Raw genomic sequence first — 20,442 nt, forward strand, 5'->3', positions numbered from 1 at the left:
AGAAAAACGATTGCCTCCAATCCAGTACAGTGCCATGCCACATTAATTAGTAATTCAATATTGCATGAGAGGGCAATGAAAAAGCAAACAGACGGAATGATATTTCAATGCGATAATTGTTTCCTAGCCGTAATATTTCTCTCCGCACTAAGTAAATAAAGCTGCCATGGCTTCCTGGGGTTGTCAGTGCTCCAGTCCCCAGCTCTCAGGAGCCATCAAACAAGGATGTCTCAAATATTATTTTTTGGGGTGGGAGATAAGGGCTGATCAGTGCACCCCAGTACTCCAATAACAGTGTTTCTTGGGGGGGGTGCTTCTGGATGTGTATATGGGGTTGTCCTGTTTTAAAGTGGCTTGGATGCGGGTGGGGCTGTGGGTTAAACCACAGAGCCTAGGACTTGCTGATCAGAAGGTCGGCGGTTTGAATCCCCACGGCGGGGTGAGCTCCCGTTGCTTGGTCCCTGCTCCTGCCAACCCAGCAGTTCGAAAGCACGTCAAAAGTGCAAGTGGATAAATAGGTACCACTCCGGCGGGAAGGTAAACGGCGTTTCCATGCTCTGCTCTGGTTCGCCAGAAGTGGCTTAGTCATGCTGGCCACATGACCCGGAAGCTGTACGCTGGCTCCCTTGGCCAATAAAGCGAGATGAGCGCCGCAACCCCAGAGTCGGTCACAACTGGACCTAATGGTCAGGGGTCCCTTTACCTTTACCTCAGTTCACTTAGAGCAATCGGGTTCATCAAAGTAAATGGGGAAGCCATTCAGAGCATGGGCAGACTTTTGTTAGGGGGGGCAGAACTGACGTGACTGGTCAGTTAGTTAAATATTTCTATTGTTGTACTGGATGGGGGGAGCTGCCCCTCCACACACACCCTTGGCTATGTCCATGATCCAGGGATGGACGAACTGCATCACAACATTTGGATAAGTTCAGATTTTGATAGATAGCTGCATTTTGGTTTGCAGCTATCTATCAGTGAGTGTGAATTAGGTAGGCTCTCATTCAAATGCAAATTGAATTGAATTTCTCTCTCACCCTTTGAACTATGAAGGGTGCTGGCACTGCCAAGAGGGTTTCACCTGATGATCTTAACACCTGGGCAGGTTTATGTGTTGCATGAAGGAATTTCCCTGTTTGTCCTCAATCTCTTGTACATTGATTTCATTGGATGAAATATTTCTTATAGCTACTTTATGCAGGCAATGTTCATACCTCATTGACTTCAGCAACACACATTTGAATAAGAAATTCAAAATTCTATATTCATATAGAAAAGCAAGTCTTGGGTTCAGGGTTGCCAACTTGAATAAAATATTGGGGGGCAGATAAGCCCTGCGCCACATAATTGATCACAAGATGTGGTGCACACACCCCATTTGAATGGCAATGCCCATCAACTCTGCAGGGACCCGGCCCCCTCAAATATTTTATTGGAGGGTTCAAAGGAACCTCAGCCCCCAGGAATTGGCTCCTATGCTTGAGCTACACAAACTTGAATTCATACACTGAGGCTCAGTAGGGGAATTGATGAATGAAGTATAGTTGCACTTGTTCCAAACTGCCACAAGGTGGAGCATTCAAATACATATGGGATGCAGACAATATTACTGTATAATGTTCTTTTCCCCCCAAGAAAAAGGAAGGTAGTTAGAAAGGGGTTGTGCGTTATAATGTGTGGTATACAATTCCCACCTTTTTATTCCAGTAAACAGGTTCATTGTTTTCCTCCTAAAGCTTCAAAAAATCTGAAAATGTATTTGAACAAAATCCAATATTGGGGGGAAAGAAATATATGTGTGTATATGTGTAACTGCTTTTAACCCTGTCTAGCTCCAGCTTTACTTAACAAAGCATATGAATGTATTGTTTTAGGGGGAGATAATTAATTGACTTAAGTAAAGGTCTGTAATTGTGCATAAATAATAGATTCACTTGATATAAACAAAAACAACAGCAGCAGGTTCTTAAAGCCTGTAATGGCACTGAGAAACAATCCAAGCCTATTTATTTACTTCACTGATAAACACCTAAAATCACTGTGTGGACAGCCACTTTTAGAATTTTTTTATTAACCCTCAAAGGGACTGTGGTATTAATGTCAGCTTGAGAAAAAATTCCCAACTCCACTGTTGGGCAAATAATTTTTATTAGGACAGACCAAAAGGTCACAAAATTGTGTGGAAATGTAAAGAGGCGGAAGGGACATTCTTTCACCTCTGGTGGACTTGCCCGAAAGTGAAGGCCTTTTGGGAGATGATTCATAATGAACTAAAAAAGGTACTTAGATTTACCTTACCTAAGAAACCGGAGGCCTTTCTTCTGGGCATCGTGGACCAGAGAGTACTTAAGAAAGATAGAACTTTTTTTATGTATGCTACCACAGCAGCAAGGATCTTGATTGCTAAGCATTGGAAGACACAAGATTTACCCACGCTGGAGGAATGGCAGACGCAGTTGATGGACTACATGGAACTGGCCGAAATGACTGGCAGAATCCGAGACTCGGGAGAAGAAACAATCGAGGAAGACTGGGAAAAATTTAAAGACTATTTGAAAAAACATTATAAGTTGTATGAATGTTAAAAAATGCACTTTTGAGGAAATTCTAGCTTCAGCAATTGTAAACTAATGAAATGGAAATTAAGGTACAAGAAGTCAGAGGTGGAATAATGAAATAACTTTATTATGTTCAAGCTAAAACGTATAAGATGTGGGTTACAACACTTTGGAAACTAGGTAACATGATAAAATGAAAGATACAATAAGTTTTGAAATAAGTTAACAAATTGCTGATGTTTTGTATCACAGAGAACGCAGGGTTAGGAAGATGCGGGGAAGTCCATTGGATTTGCTGAAAAAAAGGATTATGGAAATTTGTAACTTCTCTACTTTATTTTCTATATCTATCTTTTATTCTTTTTTTCTGTATTTCATAAATTTAATAAAAATATTATTTAAAAAAAAAAAAAGGTCACAAAATTGTGACAGGCTTTCAAATTCAGCAGAACTTTTCTGCAGGTGAGCTGTCACCCAGAGAAAGGGGAGCTGGGGCTCAGAGGCTTTCTGGGCAACGAGAGGCAACTCAGGGGCACCCTTGCACCCACAGGTGGCACATCAGTGAGCCTGCCTGTAATAACAAATGCTCTAATCAGAAAAGGAATTGAAAGGGTGGCTAGATCCAGCAGCCTGAGCATGGCAGCCTGGGGGCAGTGGGGTGTTAAATGGGACCTGTGAGACCTCACCAACCCTTCCCACAACTAGGGTTAACTAAGGACTAAGCAGAAAGAACTAGAGGGCTATATTTGGCTCCTGGGCTTGGGATTCCATCCTTGGTTATTTTTTTTTAGTCCTAGCTTTCTGCTGCTTTTTTGATCCTGCCTCTGGTTTGCTCCTCAGTCCCTGACCACTGGCTTGCCCTACAGATTATGACTCCCAGTGCCTGCACCATCTTAGGCACTGCTCATGGTCCCTCGCTGACACCAGGGGACCTCTCAAAACTGATGCCAACCCTGGCTGGAGTAATTTTAAACCTTCAAGAGTGCTACAAAGTTCAGTTTTGGTATGTGATCATGCAATTGTGTTAAGGGACCTGGAACTCTGCCAGTAAAAAGAGAGAGAAAGTTAACTCTAAATAAGGTGCCTGCACTATCATCAGTGTTTCCTGAGTCCCCTTTGGTGCAATATTTTATAGCAACACTCCCTGAATTCAACACTGCGGTTACCATTGTACTGAAGATATAGCTCTCTGGTCCAGAGAGATACATAAACAAACAAACAATGAGGAAAGGGGCATTTAAGTCGGCTCTGCTAGGAACCTTTTGCTCACATAGCCAATTTCTCTATCTAAAAAGAAATTTTCTTTATGGAACATTCAGTCAGCACAGGGGGCGGGAAGGTTGCTTTTTATATTTGCCTTCCTCATTGCTATCAAATGCTTTTAAAAATGCTCCATCCAATTATGAATTTAGTTGCCAGAAGACAGCCTCTGTGATGTAGTTGTTAGAGTGATACAGGAGTGGGGAAGATGAGGGGCAACACTGCGCCAGAATGCCTCCCTCTCACTGGCAAGAAGTGGGGGGGGGGAGTTTCTGGCACTGGTAGGAGCAGTGGGACAGGTGGGAAAACGTTCTTTGTTTTTCCACCATCTGAGGTAGGTGCTTCAACCCACATTATTGGTGGGCCTGCCCCAGTTTCAATGAAGGCAAAGTGGAGTGTAGGATGGCAGAGAAAAGCTGAAAGAGTAAGGGAGAGAGAAGGACAGATAACGACACACCCCCCCACACACACACTGACTTCTGCCCTGCCCACTATCAGCATGGCCCCTGACAGATAATTTGTGAAGAATGCAGTCCTTGACAGGAAAAAAAAAATCCCTGTCCCTGAGGGGATATATTGCAATATTTTGTGGCAGCATCTACTTGCCAGTGGCTATTAGCCATGATGGCCGACCACAAAGGCAGTATGACACGTGGCAGTTACTGAAGACCAGAAATGTTGCTGCATGAGGTGAAGGACAAGATGGTGCCCCCTCCTAATTCCACATTTCAGAGCCAACTGGGCTGGCAGTTGAATCTTATTTTGGTGGGACAGCACTGTCCACTGCACCTGAGGCAGCAGGCCAGATTAGTGAGCCCTGGAGAGGCCATGTAGCAACAGCTGGGGGCTCAGGAGGAATAACCGCGACTACCACCTGAGGCAGTTGCCTAATGGTAGGGCCAGCAATGGAAGAGGGGCTGTTGAGAGCCAGTGTGGTGTAATGGTTAGAGTATCAGACTAGGTACCTGGGTGATGAGGGTTCAAATCCCTATTCAGCTGTTAAGCTCACTCGGTGATCTTGGGCCCAGTCACTGTATTTCAGCCTAACTGACCTCACAGGGTTGTTGTGGTTTAAATGAGGAGGGGGGGAGAACCATTTCTGTTTCCTTGAGCTCCTTGGGGGAAATGATGGGACATAAATGCAACAAACAAACAAACAAACAAACAGACAGACAGACAGACAGACACACTGCCTTCTTGCCCTACTTAAGGGATGTGTCCAATTGACCACTTGAGGAAACAAAATACTGCCCTAGACTGGTCCCTAATATGATCCAGCAGGACTTTCTTCATTTGTCTCATGCTTAAAAGGTAAAGGTAAAGGGACCCCTGACCATTAGGTCCAGTCGTGGCCGACTCTGGGGTAGCGGCGCTCATCTCGCTTTATTGGCCGAGGGAGCCGGTGTACAGCTTCCGGGTCATGTGGCCAGAATGACTAAGCCGCACTGAAACGCCGTTTACCTTCCCGCTGGAGCGGTACCTATTTATCTACTTGCACTTTGACATGCTTTTGAACTGCTAGGTGGGCAGGAGCTGGCACTGAACAACAGGAGCTCACCCCGTCGCGGGGATTTGAACCGCCGACCTTCTGATCAGCAAGTCCTAGGCTCTGTGGTTTAACCCACAGCGCCACCCATGTCCCATTGTCTCATGCTTAGGAAGCTGCTTATTCATGTGCCCCTTGCACTCTTTTCAGCAGACCTTCTGAGGGTGAAACAGCCGGTGAAGTGTGCCCTTTGTATTTGACATAATTTTCAGGAAGGAGACAGAAGGCCAGAGGCTTTGCAGGTGTACCTGTTTTTTTTTTCCTTTCTATTTTTGACATAACAGTCTTATTTTGGGTTTACCACAAAGCAACAAAATTTACCCTTCAATGTACAAAAGGTTTTAACTTGTAACAGTGCAGGCGTAACATCCAAATATAAGCCTTTTGTGTGGGTTTCATGTGGCCTGTTTAAGAACTAACTGGAGCAGGTGTAAGTGGCACCTGCACTTTGGAACACACCAACACCCAAAATCAGAATGGTATCAACATTTTGTTCTTTCAAGTGCCATATATATATATATATATATATATATATATATATATATAGTCAGACTTTTTAGGGGTAGCATTTTTGGATATTTTTCATGCTGATTTTGCAGAGGGATTTAATGTATTCTTATTGTTGTAACAGCATTTAGTTTTTTATTTCTTTTTTGTACAATACTACAATATTTTCAGACTGGGTGGTTTATAAATAAGTAAATAAATGAATCATTTAAGAAAGTTTAAGTGTGACATGGTAATCTGCAATAGGGCGGTCCTATAATGAAATGGGTACTTTCAATTTTGTAAGTTTACAAAAGATTGTGAAATAACATCAAGGCTTTCCTAATTAAAATAAAAATTGGCTGCATTTCTTTTCTGTTCTCTTTCTTAGATTTTTAAAAACTGGGACCACACAAAGCAATAAAACAACAAAGCGATAACAAATACATCAAAACACTAATATATTGCATATTCAGAATATCACTGGGATATACAATTTATTCCTGTATTGTGGGGGGTTGGACTAGGTGTCCCTCCTAACTCTACAATTATATTATTCTAAGGCACAGAGGATTATGCTAGCAAATGCAGAGGCAATAAATCAGTTTGGGGTTTTTTACTCTGGGTGCCAGCTTTGACAGGCAGGTGAGGCAACCTATTTCTCAATCATATTGTGTCAATATGATATCACAGGATTGACAGCTGGGTTGTACTCCCCACCTGTTAAAATCCTTTGCATGGGATCCCCAAACTCGGAAACCACAGTGCAAGGGGCTTTGTCAGCCTAATTTCAGGGGTTGAAAGGAGCAGCGGGAAATGGCTCTCAAAGCCCTTTGCAAGCCTCAAAAACTGGAGGTTGAAATGAGCAGCACACTGTGGTTTCAAAGAGCAGTCTAAGAAGGAGAAGCAGTTTATATTTATTCTAAACCGCTTTCCACACCTTGAGCAAGGCATGCTCCTATGGCCCATTGGGAGCACACCTTTTGCCAGCAAAGGAGCAATCAGCTGCCCACTCTAAGTGGCTGGTTGTTCTTTTGAAGCCCTGCCCTTACCTGCTGCACATCTGACATCCAGTCATTGCATATCCTGTAACTTCCTGCTAAAATCCATAACTGGTTTATTTATGTCCTGCTTTTGTTTTGCCGTAGCCCCCCTGGACAGGCAGCAATAATGTGTTAACAATAGGGAAACATTGCAGAACCAACAAAAACAGAATAAATTCACCACCCGTGCACTAATATTATGTCAACCATATGTTGCAGAATTCTCCTGCAATAAAACACCAGTCTTTTCTGGATTAGAAAGGTCCTTGGATGGCAATTTGTGTTACTTCACTTACTGCAAAATTGCTGAGTGGGGCCTTGGAGTTCTGCCCCAAAGTCTTGTTCTGACAGCACCACGGAATGCTTTGCAGCAGAGGTGGGGACCTGTGGGCACTCCAGATGTTGCTGAGCTCCAGCTCCAGTCTTCCTTGGCTATCAGTCATGCTGGGTGAGGCTGATGGGAGATGAAGACCAACCAGCCAGTCATTTTAACCATTGTTTTGTACTGCTTTTCATTGTGTTTTATCATTGTACACTGTCCTGATTCATCATATGGTAGCATACAGGGTGGCCCCTAGGTAGGTATACTGCTTTAGAATCCACTTTCTTTGTTCTTGACTCATGTTCACTGTCATCAGTCACAGTATCAGTAAAGAAAAATAATCCTTTTATCTGACTCCACTGTTCTTTCCAACTACCAACCTGAAATTTAACTGCCACTTTGTTGCGTGCCACTAATGTGTACCCATATAACCTGTTGTGATGAATTTCATTTATTCAACTGTATACCTACTTTGGGGCCACCCTTTATAATGCCTTTATAAACAAACAAACAAACAAACAAACAAACAAACAAACAAACAAACAAAATGACAGGCCACAAGTTCTCAATATCTGCTTCATAGTTTTGTTCTCCTGCCAAACCTGTAAACCACCATTTCCCCTTTTTTACAAATGGAGACTAGGGAACAGCATTATCTTTGGGGAGACCCCAGTGAATTCACATCTTCCATATCTGAATCCAATTGTCTGTCCACACTGTCTCTCCCATAGGGATGAGGGAGAAACTCAATTTAGTTTGCATTTAAAGATGAATCTATACCTAATCTTCACTTCCCAAAACAATACATGAAACAAGAAAACAGACATTGTTCACAATTCACACCTTCCTTCCTTCCTTCCTTCCTTCCTTCCTTCCTTCCTTCCTTCCTTTCTTCCTTTTTAAAATAATTTTTATTAAGGTTTTAAAGGTTACAGAAAAATAAAAAGTAAACAATCGAAGAAAGAAAAAGAAAAAACAATACATATATTTTAAAAAATCATCAAAAAACAGAAAAAAGAAAAAAGTAAAAAAGTAAAAAACAAGTCAAACCTTATCTCACTTACTTACATTCACTTATTTCGTTGACTTCCTCACACCTCCCATTTTTGTATTCTAATTCAATTAGATATTCCAGCAAATCCTTCCAACTTTGTTTTTATCCTAATAATTTATCTTAACATACTATAATTCCCCTCTTTGTATTCTAATTCATATAGATATTTCAGCAAATCCTTCATCTTAATTTTATCCTTATATCTTATCTTAATATACTGTGATTTTCCATTCTTTCTTTCACCAAATAACCATCTACTTTTACTTTATTTAATCTTATTTCCCATTAAAACTTATATATCTGTACTTATTCTTAAAACATTTCCCCTAGGGTCAAAAAAAGATTCCATTCCACGATTTTCCCATCTCTCATTAAAAGAAAACACAACAAAGTTATATTATATACACTTTAAATTCCCAATTTTCTTCCACCAGATCCTCTCCCCGGTTTCGGCCCCTAGCAATAGTTCCATCAATCTCAGAAAACCATCAACCCGGAGATCTTAAGTCCGAGGCTCTTAAGTCTCTTTCATGTCCCCTCTGCCGGTCTTTTTGATAGTCTTTGGTGTTGAAAACCAGATCTCAGGGAAGCTCCAACCCAACAGTGATCATATTCCTTCCTGCCAAACCTCCGTAATTAAAGATAGGGCCTATAGAATATTCCAAATCTTGTTTCACACTCTTTTCAAATCCAAAGGCCCCTGAAGCTCCAACCTCCACCTGGCTCGGATTTGTATCCCAAAGGTCATTTGATCTCCACATAGGGTGATCTCTCCATCTTTCATTTTCCAGACCAAGCCAGGCTTCCATCTCCAAAAATTTGCTTCTCCTAGTTGCCATCATGTAGGGCCTCAAGTTGTAGTCCACCATTTGCCTCTGTAGTGTTGCGGCTCCCCCTTTCATCACTTTACTCACAACAAGATTCTCCTTCTCAAATTTTTCAATTTGTTCAGTTGGAAGAGATTCCTGTGCCAAGTTCTTGTCAGCTTCTTTACCAATACCCACTTTTGTTCCCAAGATTACCACATTAGTAGCCATAACATTTATCTGGTCTTGCAGCTTTCCCAAGAGATAAAATGTCCTGTTCAGTTCACACTCGATTTCCTTCCCAACAGCCATCCTTAAACAGTCCAAGGTCAAAAACTAGTTTCTCAGGGCTTTTATCTTTAAAAATCAATTTCCCAGCTGCATCCTTACGACAATATCCCAAAGCTCCCTCTAGAGGGATTCAAGTTCCTTTTCACTCCTTCCAGCACAGACCCAAAGGTCCCATACATTAAATTGTAACAGTTCCTTCCTTCCTTTTAAATGTAAGGTTGTAACAAAGACAGACAGTAGAAACAAAGTCCTTCTTTTGTATCTTGACAGCTAACTTGACAGCTGTCAAATTTATCTATTCACCATCAGCGGGCTCTCACAGACCACTCCCGGGTTTGGGGAAGTGGCGCTTCAATTCCCGAATTTTAACCTTCTCCTGCAGGTTCCCCTGCTTCCAAAAAAATATTGATGGTAGTTTCAATCAGTGGAATTTAAGTCATTTACATAAAACTCTCCACAACCTTAGTTAACTGGTTCTTTGCTTCAGTTTATTTACAGAAAGGGGAGGCGGACTTCCTGTTTAGACCTTCCCCGATCGGTGCCAATTTAAAAATACTTTAAATACTTTAAAAATCCAATTTCCATTCTACTCATGGGTTGTTGTTTGAGATCCAATTGTCCACAAGTAAAAGTCAGCGCTCTCTGGCAACGGCTACGCGGCTTCACTCCGTAAAAATAGCGGTCGATTCAAAACACCGCGCCGCTCACTCCACGTCACTTCAGAACCCCCGAAAAAGGGTTTCCCTGTGGGTAGGGGGGGTGCTCCTGGTGTCAGCCGAATCCCACGTTCCCAGGCTTCATCCGCCTGGGATTTCTAAAGGGTCTCCGCCTTTGCTGCGGCGGCACGACCCGAATTCCACGGAGCGGGTTCCTCTCAGTCAGATGAACACCGCCATTGCCGATGGCGCTAACCCGGAAGTCCCTTTCTTTCTTTCTTTCTTTCTTTCTAGCAATTCAGTACTCCATTATGGACATTTTGGGGGAGAGTGAGCATAAAAATGAATGTACCCATGAAAACAATATACAGTGGTGCCCCGCAAGACGAACGCCTCGCAAGACGGAAAACCCGCTAGACGAAAGGGTTTTCCGTTTTGGAGGCGCTTCGCTAAACAAATTTCTCTATGGGGTTGCTTCGCAAGACGAAAAAATCTTGCGAGTTCCCGCGGGTTTTTTTCGCTCCCCCCCTTTCCTAAGCCGCTAAGCCGCTTATCAGCTGTTCCGCTGATAAGCCGCTTAACAGCTGATCGCTAAAAGCCGCTAGACCGCTAATAGCGCTAATCCGCTAAGCTGTCAATGGGCTTGCTTCGCAAGATGAAAAAACCGCTAGACGAAGAGAATCGCGGAACGGATTCTTTTCGTCTTGCGAGGCACCACTGTACACAAATGGATTATATGAAATTATACCGCTTTCCAAAATGTGTATATTAGACAAAGTGCATACAAGCATATGCATATTATGAAAAAATTGCATTAAAATGATGCTGAATTTAACAAGGACTATTTTTTCCCCACTAAGCAACCACTGACTCTTGTAGACATTTTTTTTTTTCCTCCTTTGTGGAGGGAAAAGCAACCGATGATTAGTTTGCAGGGGGGAAATTTTGCTTGTGCCATTTCAGCTGCTGCCCTCATCAACAGGCACCCTCGTCATCAAGGTACTTTCCCTGGTGTGGACAACAAGGAGTGAGATAGAGCAAAAAGTTGCCTATGGCAGGAGAGCAACCTTATTCCTTTGCCTCACTACATTCCAGGCAGTTTTGAGCCCTAACTAAAACAAACCGACCAAGGAGTTGTCCTTTTACTCCGGGTGAAAGGTGAGACACTGCACTGTTAGAGTCACCAAGCAAGAGGCCATTGGGAAATCAAGCGAAGCCCAAGGATAAAGAAGGTGGGGTGGGGTGGGGTGGGGTGGAGGCGTTTGACAGGTAAATCTCCGCTCAGCCGCACGAGGGCCAGGAGATTGGACAGGGCCATCCGCAATCGCTCTCCAGCATAGCTATTCCTCGGGGCCAACAATGCACAAGACCAACAGATTGATGAGAGAAGAAGGAGCAAGCTGGTTCTTCTTGCCCACTTGTGGCAGAAGCAAAAGGGTTGCTGGAACATGGAGCCCCTGAGGGTGTCATCAGTGCCAAAGGCAGTTGAGAGGGAGAAAGAAAGGTCTCCAGTGACACCCCTGAAAACCAAGGTAAAACGTGGTGTTTTGCGTTTCTTTTGCTTGGTTCAGCCAAAATCTAGTTTCTTGCTGTATTTCTTCATTTCCTTATGAATTTAGTAGAAGTATTGGTTGGCTTTCCCCACACCCCATATATATGTTTTTAAATTGCAACAATAGTAGGTTTGTTTTTGGCAATGGAGAGAGGGATTCTGTATTGGATTTCTTTGGGAAGTATTTTCCTGAAGACTTGATTCTTTGACCAAATTTGTCTCCGGTGCAATAACACCACTAGACTCATGACAGGCGGAAGAAGCTGTTGTGCAGTAAATCCAGCTATCTATTCCATAATTGCCTACTTCAACTGTCATCTATCTTTCACAGCCCTGGTACCTTAGATTTTTTAGCTGGAGGTTCTGGGGTTGGAACCTGAGAACAAGACATTTTTAATGTCTTGTGTGAAGGGTGAAATAGCATCACAAACACACACACACTCCATATACAGAAGCTGACTGGTGGCAGAGCATCTGCTTTGCATGCAGAAGGCCCCAGGTTCGGTCCCCGGCATCTCCAGGTTGGGCTGGGAGAGACCCTTGCAAATCTTGCTAATGTAAATTTTTGCAAAGCAACTTCTCCCATTATAATGCATTTTTGCATGCTGTTTTCACTAATATATGCACTTTGATGCAGACTTCATAAATGCATTGTTTTACGTGTTACTTGTGGTACTCTACTGAAAAATGTGAAGTAGTGTGCATTTAGAAATATGGTTGTGTTCTGGTTTGTCAGGAAGAGTGGATTTGGTAGGTTCGCCTTTAAATGCAGACTGAATCCAATTTCCCACCCCTCCCTATGCAAGGATGACCTGGCCTGAGACATGCATATGGGAGGAGAGCATATGCACTACCATTGAGTTAGTTATCCCGGAGCCAAATGCCCAACACCCCTTCACTGCAGTTCATTAGGCCCAGGGAAGATCTACAGGTTCAGTGGCAGAGCATCTGATTCGTAACCAGGAGGTCCCAGGTTCCATCCCCTGTATCTCCTGGTAAGACTAGGAATGTCACCTGTCTGAAACAGCAGAAAGCTTCTTGCCAGTGCACAGTGTGTGGCTTATGAGAGGAACTTTGCCTTTGAAATGGCCCTTAGCTCACAGTCATTTGGCTTATTTCTATAGGGCAGGATTTGTCATGGAAACTTTAAAAGCTATTGATGGAATGTCTTGCGATTCAGTGCTTTTACAATTCTCCACAGTGTTTGGTTAGCAGAATACAGTAATTACATAGGTGTATATGTTGGGGCATTTGCCCCCCCTTTCCTTTTTACTATGTTGCACAATTGGTAATCTCAGTCAGACTCTTCTCCTTTTTCTTCAGCTACACAGTTCTCCAATTGCAGAAGAAGCAAAATTTATCATTTATCAAAATTTATCAAAAGTGAGATTTTCCTCACTTTTCAGTCTTGAAAACAAATTATTTTAATAATAATAATTCCACATCTGTATCAAAAAGATACAAGAACAGGGTGGAGAACATTGATAAAAGAGCTTTCATTATCTGTACAGTGGTACTTCAGGTTAAGAACTTAATTCGTTCTGGAAGTCTGTTCTTAACCTGAAACTGTTCTTAACCTGAAGCACCACTTTAGCTAATGGGGCCTCCTGCTGCTGCGCCGCCGCTGCACAATTTCTGTTCTCATCCTGAAGCAAAGTTCTTAACCCAAGGTACTATTTCTGGGTTAGCGGAATCTGTAACCTGAAGCGTATGTAACCCAAGGTACCACTGTACTGTATTCCCTTCACATGCATAAGTACTAATATATGCCTCTCACAACTAGCCATTATAATCAAAATATTGCTGTATGGAGGAGTTCTCCTGTTCCAGACACTCCATTCAATTCCTCCTCCTGAATTTTCTCCTCTCTCCCCACCCCACCTAAAAAATAAAATAAGCCAATATTATGTGGCTACTTAATATGTTCAGTCCTTGTTGGACTGTTTCATGGGTTTCCTTCCCTTTAGGCCCACCCCCAAACATATTTTTGCACTTATGCAAACTTCAGGGCTTCCCCTAGCTGGCTGATTCCTCACTCTTATTGGGCTGCTTTTGACTGCATAGGTGAAAACACTTAAACAGAGGGAGCATTGTTACTACTCTGGGGCTGAAACTGTCATAGGCCTAGCGAATGCATGGCTATGGTAAGATTTGAACTATGGCATGGGACTTCTGATCTCAAGTTCTTAGCAATAACCACCACATTGCGCCATTTCTGTTGGTTTCCTGTTGCAGTATGGGAAAACACCCACAGCATCAGGGTGACCCAGGCTTACAGTCAAAGAGCCTAAGAGAAGTAATCTGGGCTCGCAACAGAGACAATTTCAGGTTCTGGACGGAATGCCCCTACACCCCTATGTAGATCTTAAGAGCTTTCTGATGCTTGAGGTGCTAGGCCAGGCTTCACCAAACAGCCACATGCTGCCTGGGGCTATTGGGAGTTGGAATCCAAAAGAGCTGAAAGTCACTAGGTTGGTGAAGATGGTGCTAAAATGAGAGCCAAGTGACATGTCCTTCTTTGTGTACTGGCTTCCTGCTTATGTTTGAATTAGAGAGTAGCCTGGCAGAGTCAATTCCAGGATTAAGTGGAACTCTCAGTCTAGTGTTTTATGATCAATGGCTTAGTGGTTGAGCAAATGCTCTGCAGATAGAAGAGCTCAAGTTCAACCCCCAGTATCTCCCATGTCTAAAATCCTGGAGAGCTTCCAGCAGTCAGTGGATACCAGGGACGTGGACCTTGTGCGCCTCCAAAACTTGTTACAGCTGAATTCTCACCAGCCCCAGGCAGAATGTCCAGTGGTCAGGGGTGATGTAGTCTGACAACATACAGAAGGCCACAAGTTTCCTATTCCTGGTGTAGATGATATGGAGCTAGATGACCCAACAGTCTATGTAAAGCAGTTTCCTGTGTATCTCCTGGTTGAAGAAAGGTGGTAGCTCAGTGGTAGAGAACATGGTAGAATGTCACAGGTTGAGTCCCTGGCATCTCCAGATGGAGCTGGTTAAGACTCCTCTGAAACCCTGGACAGACACTTCCAATCAGTGTAGACGGTACTGACCTGGATGGGCCAGGAGACTAACCTTAAGGCAGCTTCCTATGTAACCTGGTGTTGGGGAGTTGGAGCAGTGATGATCCAAAGGGTGTTTGCAGCAGCTTGAAGTCACCATATCCTACAATCTCCTGCAGTAATTTCCTGTAGAAATTTAATAAATATATAAATAAAGACACAGCTCCCCCAGACACAGTTTTCCCTGTTATAGTAAGGTGTGTTTTCATATTTAAATTATATCATTTTTAAATTTGCAGGGTGTGTGTGTGTATTAGGAATGCCATACATCTGGACATATCTGGCATACTGCAACCCCAAGCAGTGTCCAGGCAAAAAAATTATTTGGGAAATTTTGCAAAAAAACAAACAAAACAAAACTCAACTTTGGGCAAAAAGAAAAAAGCTCAACAACTTTCCTGTCCAGATTTTAACTTTATGAAATAAGGCAACCCATATATATGTGTGTCCACACACATGGACATTTTATGCAAAAGAGGTGCAGTGGTACATCGTGTTAAGAACTTAATTCGTTCTGGAGGTGTGTTCTTAACCTGAAACTGTTCTTAACCTGAGGTACCACTTTAGCTAATGGGGCCTCCTGCTGCCACTGTGCTGCCGACACACGATTTCTGTTCCCATCCTGAAGCAAAGTTCTTAACCCGAGGTACTGTTTCTGGGTTAGTGGAGTCTGTAACCTGAAGCGCCTGTAACCTGAAGTGTCTGTAACCCAAGGTACCACTGTATCCTCTTTTTGGGCCGTGCACAACTTTCCTTTCATCCTGGTTCACTTCCATTATCAGAGCTTGAAGCAGCAGAAACAGCCAGAGCAATTGCCTGTGGAAAGGTAATGTGCAGGGCAGAGTTATCTATCTATCTATCTATCTATCTATCTATCTATCTATCTATCTATTTATCTATCTGTTTTCTATACTACCCTTCATCTGAGGATCACAGGGCAGTTTACAATATTAAAAGGCAAAAATACATAGCATAGTAACAAACAAACAAAGCAATAACTCTCCTGCACAGTTTAAGAGATTGTTTAACTAGCCAGAGTCTTAGGAGAAGAGGAAAGATATGTAATGAGAGCGTGAGGTGAGCCTCCCTGGGAAGGCCATTCCACAAGCAGGGAGCCACTACAGAAAAGGCCTGTTCTCATGCTGCCACCCTCTGGACCTCTCTTGGAGGAGAGGGCCTCAAAAGATGATCTAAAGGTCGGGGTAGGTCATATGGGGAGAGGCGGTCCTTGAGGTATTGCAATTGGTGTTATATGCTCAAACCATCCTGCCCACAACCTAGCCGCTGAATTCTGCCCCAGCTGAAGTTTCTGAACAGTCTTCAGAGCCATGCTCTTATTTTTTGTGTCTACTGACATTACCTCAGCATTTTGGTACACGTGGTACACGACATTTTGTATACATCCACCCGATGCTGTGGAATACTTTGCCAATAGAGATTCAACAGGTGCCTCCTAAATCAGTCCTTAACCAATTCTGTTCAGCTAACCTTATACATCTTTCAGAAAAGCTTATAATTTTATAAGGTTTTATACTATATAGTTATTATTGTAAACCACTTTGATATTTTTCATGATATAGCAGTGTGTGTGTGTGTGTGTGTGTGTGTGTGAATGAAAATGAACAAAAGTGATTTGTTGGCTGGAGAACTGCATTGCAAAATCTGGAGACGTGAATTTCAAAGGATGGCTGCATTTTGGTTCTTGTATTGATTCAGGAAGTGTGGGTTAGTGAGATTCTCCATTAAAAGTAAACGGAACAGGGCAGTGGAGAGGGGGAGTTCAACATTAGATCATCATACTCCATGTGGTGATATACATAACAATGTGTGCATGTGGTATGTCAAAAAAATCAGTGTCGGAGCCGGTCTGTGAAGCTGGTCATCACTTCTCTTGTGGTTCCTGCTGCCTCAACTGTCCCCTGCTTCCTGCAGAGGGCAGCAAACCACAAGAGCAGGCACTCAAGAAAGCAGCCTACCTGGGAAATTTCCTTAGTAATATAGATACCGTAAGCTTCTTGTTTAAATTTTTTTTTTTTAATAAATATTTATTAAGGTTTTTAAATATAAATGCACACATAATAAACGATCTTACTTCTATTACAACAATTTCATCACTTCTTTGGACTCCCTCACGTCTCCCGCTCCCATTTACATCGTTAAAAATTTTTTTCCAAACAAATTATCAACTTGTTTACAATCTCATGTCCACTCATTCAAATATAATCTAGCACTTCTTCCAAAAATTTTTATATTTTCTTTAGTCTCACTTATCATCAAATTTAAATCTAGTTTAGTGGTGGCCAGTTTTTTATAATCTAGCATCCTTCTTAACATTCAACCAAATTACAATGTTTTTGTAGATACATCTTGAATTTCTCCCAGTCTTCCTCCATCTTCTCTTCTCCCAGGTCACGGATTCTTGTTTTAAGCTTCTTGTTTTAAGCACCAGGCATCAGGCTGGTACGATATGAGGGAGATGCCAGTGCGAGATGCCTTACGGTTCTTGCTAGGAACTTCTTTCCCTCTTCCTTGCTCCTCATTTGGGCTCTCTCTGCAGGCAGGGCCATGCTAGTTATGTGGAAAAATAAACTGTAATCCCCATATGGGGGGGGGGGGGGAATACGTAAAACCACAAATCCCCAGAATGGGGTGGCAGCAAGGTGGAGGGCTGCTTACCTGAATTTAGGAATACAGTGCAAGGGCTCTGGGGCAGTTGTGATCTTGGTATATCGTGATGTTTAGCTAGTAACATATCACGATGTTGTACACCAGGTGCCATTTTATTAAGTCTATTATCTGTTCCCATCATGATTCGTCATAAAATGGTGCTGTTGCATCCGTCAGTGAAGGCAGTGCCCGGGCTCTGGCAAGTCACTGCCAGGGCTCTGACCACATCCGGAAGCCCTCACTCTGCCCTTCCAAAGCCAGAAGCTAGGGAAGGAAAGATGGGCTCTAGGACCTGCCAGAGCCCTACAGCTGGCACCTTGTTTTGCTGCAATGCGGGGATCCCGAACAGGGATCTGAGCTGAAGTGCTACAAAATTGCGAAGATTCATAATTGAGAAGTTCCATTTAGGCATGCCACATATTGGATTAAACCTTCCCCTGTTGTTTAATTACTTTGACAGTTTTAATTAAGAGAAAATGTGCTGATGTAAAAAAGCTATCTGTACTATGAAAAATGTAACCATATGTTAAAGTAAAAGTTCGTGATCTCAGTATATCGCGATGTTTAGCTGGTAACATATCACAATGTTGTACACCAGGCGCCATTTCATTTAGTCCATTTTCTGTTCCTATCACGATCTGTCATGAAATGGTGCTGTTGCATCTGTCAGTGAAGGCAGTGCCCGGGCTCTGGCAAGTCACTGCCAGGGCTCTGACCACATCCGGGAAGCCTCACACTGCCCTTCCAAAGCCGGAAGCTAGGGAAGGAAAGATGGGCTCTAGGACCTGTCAGGGCCCTAGAGCTGCTTTTCAGAACCTGGCACCTTGTTTTGCTGCAATGCGGAATCCAGCAGTTTTCCTGCACATGGTGCGGAGCTGTCACCTCCTTCTTAGAGCCTCGTGCTCTGGGATGCCAACAGAGCCATGGCCCCACCTTCATATGATTGAGTTTTGCTCAGGTGTGTGTGTGGAAATGGGGGAATAAATAAATGCAGTGTGGGATTCCTTCACTGTCCATTTTTTTATTTACTTTCCCTTGCACCTCCTGCACTGGGACCTCAGGACCCTGGACTCACCAAGAGCCAAGACTCGCTTGGAAGCCACCGCTAGTCCCATGGAAGAAAGAACTGGGGTTATTTACTTATGAGGTTAAGAAAATAAAAATAAGCCTTGTATTGTTGTTTAAGCCTATTTCCTCCCTTCTCCTCTCTCTCTCTCTCTCTCTGTGTGTGTCTGTCTGAGTCTCCTGTTTGACTATTAGGGAGCACTCTCTCACCTTATTTTGATATCTATGCTACTAATTGCATCTGTAGTTTTAATGTTGGGGAAAATGTTGCCCTGCCTCTACATAGTCCCACCCTTATTTCAACATCATGTTATATTGGCATATCACAGTGTTTAGCTGTTGACACATCACAATGTTGAAAACCAAACATTGCCCAGCCTTCATTGCAGTGGATTTAGCATCTGAACTATGTTTATGTAGGATGCTCATTTCAGTTTGTCAATCTTGATGCCTTTTCAATCAGCAGAACCTCATATATGATAGAATACATTGCCTGTAGCGATCTCCTTTTCTTGTAGGTTATAATACTTCTGAGATACTTAGCACTGATTCCAGTCCATTATTCCTGTTCTCATTTCTACATAGTTCTATACTATTTCAGCCAGCCCAAAAATCCCAACTGTGCCCCTGGTGATGAAACCTGTGATGCGCATAAGTTCTTAAACATACAAAAAGGTACGACTGAACTACTTTGCTTAATTGTCATATTTCTAATGACTATTTCTGAGAAATTAGGTCGCCCTGCATCTGGTGGCTTTTAGGGGCTGCTGTTTTGTTACCTCTGAAGAGCCACCCCCTTATCTCATTTTAACCTACTACTCTCTCTCATGTCGAGGGGGTTTATGAAGACTCATCACTTCAGTGCTGCTAATACCACTGAGCCAACATTAAGGGTGGATCTTTATTGTGCATATCCCTTTGCCTCAGGCTTATTACCCACCAGTTAGTTAGTGTTTCAAGAACAGAAGTAGGTGGCAGAGTGGAGCATATGCTTATGAACTGTGGACCCACTATTTATTTTGCTGCAAGTATATCTTTGTCTGTCACTGTGTCAGGAAAGGGCACTGGGAGACAAAATTTGGGGCCCCACAGCTGAATGTGTAGAAGGATCCCATATATGGGGAAAAAAATGTGTAAAGCCACAAATTTCCCAGTACAGACCCCAGAAAGGTGTGGGACAGCTTACCTGGCTTTGGGAAGGTGGTGCAAGGGCTCTGGCCATGTCCCAGAGTCCTCCTGCCAAAGCCCAGTAAGCACTTGTACAGCTAGTGGAAGGGCTTTAGGACCCTGTTGGAGCCCTGGAACAAGTGCCTTGATCCACTGCAGGGCTGAAGTGGTGCCAGCAGTATTTTTGTACAGGGCACTGAGCTGGTGCAAAATGAAGAAATTCCACTTGGTGGCGCCAAATATTGGTCTTGCTCTGGCCGCCATTTTAAGAAGTATATTTTGTCTAGTCCATTTGTAATCTGTCACAAAGTGCGCCAGTACAGACTGATATTTGGCGCCTCCAAGTGGATTTTGTAAATATTTAACCATCAAAACCCTAGTAAATGTTCATCCGTCCCCCCGCCCCACTTTGGGAAGGAGATAAGGCTGGCACTCCCTTCCCAAAGCCAGGGACCTCATAAGAGAAGAAAGCCCTTTCCCCCTTGCCTCCCAAATTGCCCCCAAGTTGCTCCCCAGTCTTGTCTGTTGAACAGCTGTTGCCCTCAGCTCCAGCTTTCTTGGAATCTGCCAGTGGTCTGCTTGTGCTGTGGAAGAATAAACATGGATACTTTTGAGTTAAAAATATATTTTTGTGTGTGTTTCTGTGCCCCCATCCTGTCTACTAGGGAACCATCTTTCACCTTACTTTTGATATCTATGCTACTAATTACTTCTGCAGTTTTAATATAAGAGAAATGTGCTGATTTAAGAATTATATGTACCATAAAAAACAATTGCAAAAATATGTTAAAGGTAAGTAAAAAATTATAAATTTAATACCCCATGAGTAGTAACAGGGGCTAACAAGTTTTTGGCCCCATGTAAAGCCTACAGAGGGGGGTTATTGAGGCTCCAGCCTGTGTGT

At 43.0% G+C, this 20,442-nt stretch overlaps 1 long non-coding RNA gene across 2 annotated transcripts; it reads right to left on the reverse strand.

The window, feature by feature from the left end:
- Positions 1-5,995: 5,995 nt before the first annotated feature.
- On the reverse strand, positions 5,996-17,469 carry LOC309334061. 2 transcript variants are annotated; one of them, XR_014152820.1, is made up of 3 exons: positions 17,316-17,469; positions 14,653-14,765; positions 5,996-7,344 (listed from the first exon to the last, which is right to left on the reverse strand). It is a non-coding gene; the product is annotated as an uncharacterized lncRNA (long non-coding RNA). The 2 variants fall into 2 exon arrangements; XR_014152821.1 differs by lacking the exon at positions 17,316-17,469 and adding an exon at positions 16,616-16,663.
- Between the last annotated feature and the right edge of the window lie 2,973 nt (positions 17,470-20,442).

This window comes from Podarcis erhardii (assembly GCF_964252035.2).
Source record: "Podarcis erhardii genome assembly, chromosome: Z".
NCBI lineage: Eukaryota > Metazoa > Chordata > Lepidosauria > Squamata > Lacertidae > Podarcis > Podarcis erhardii.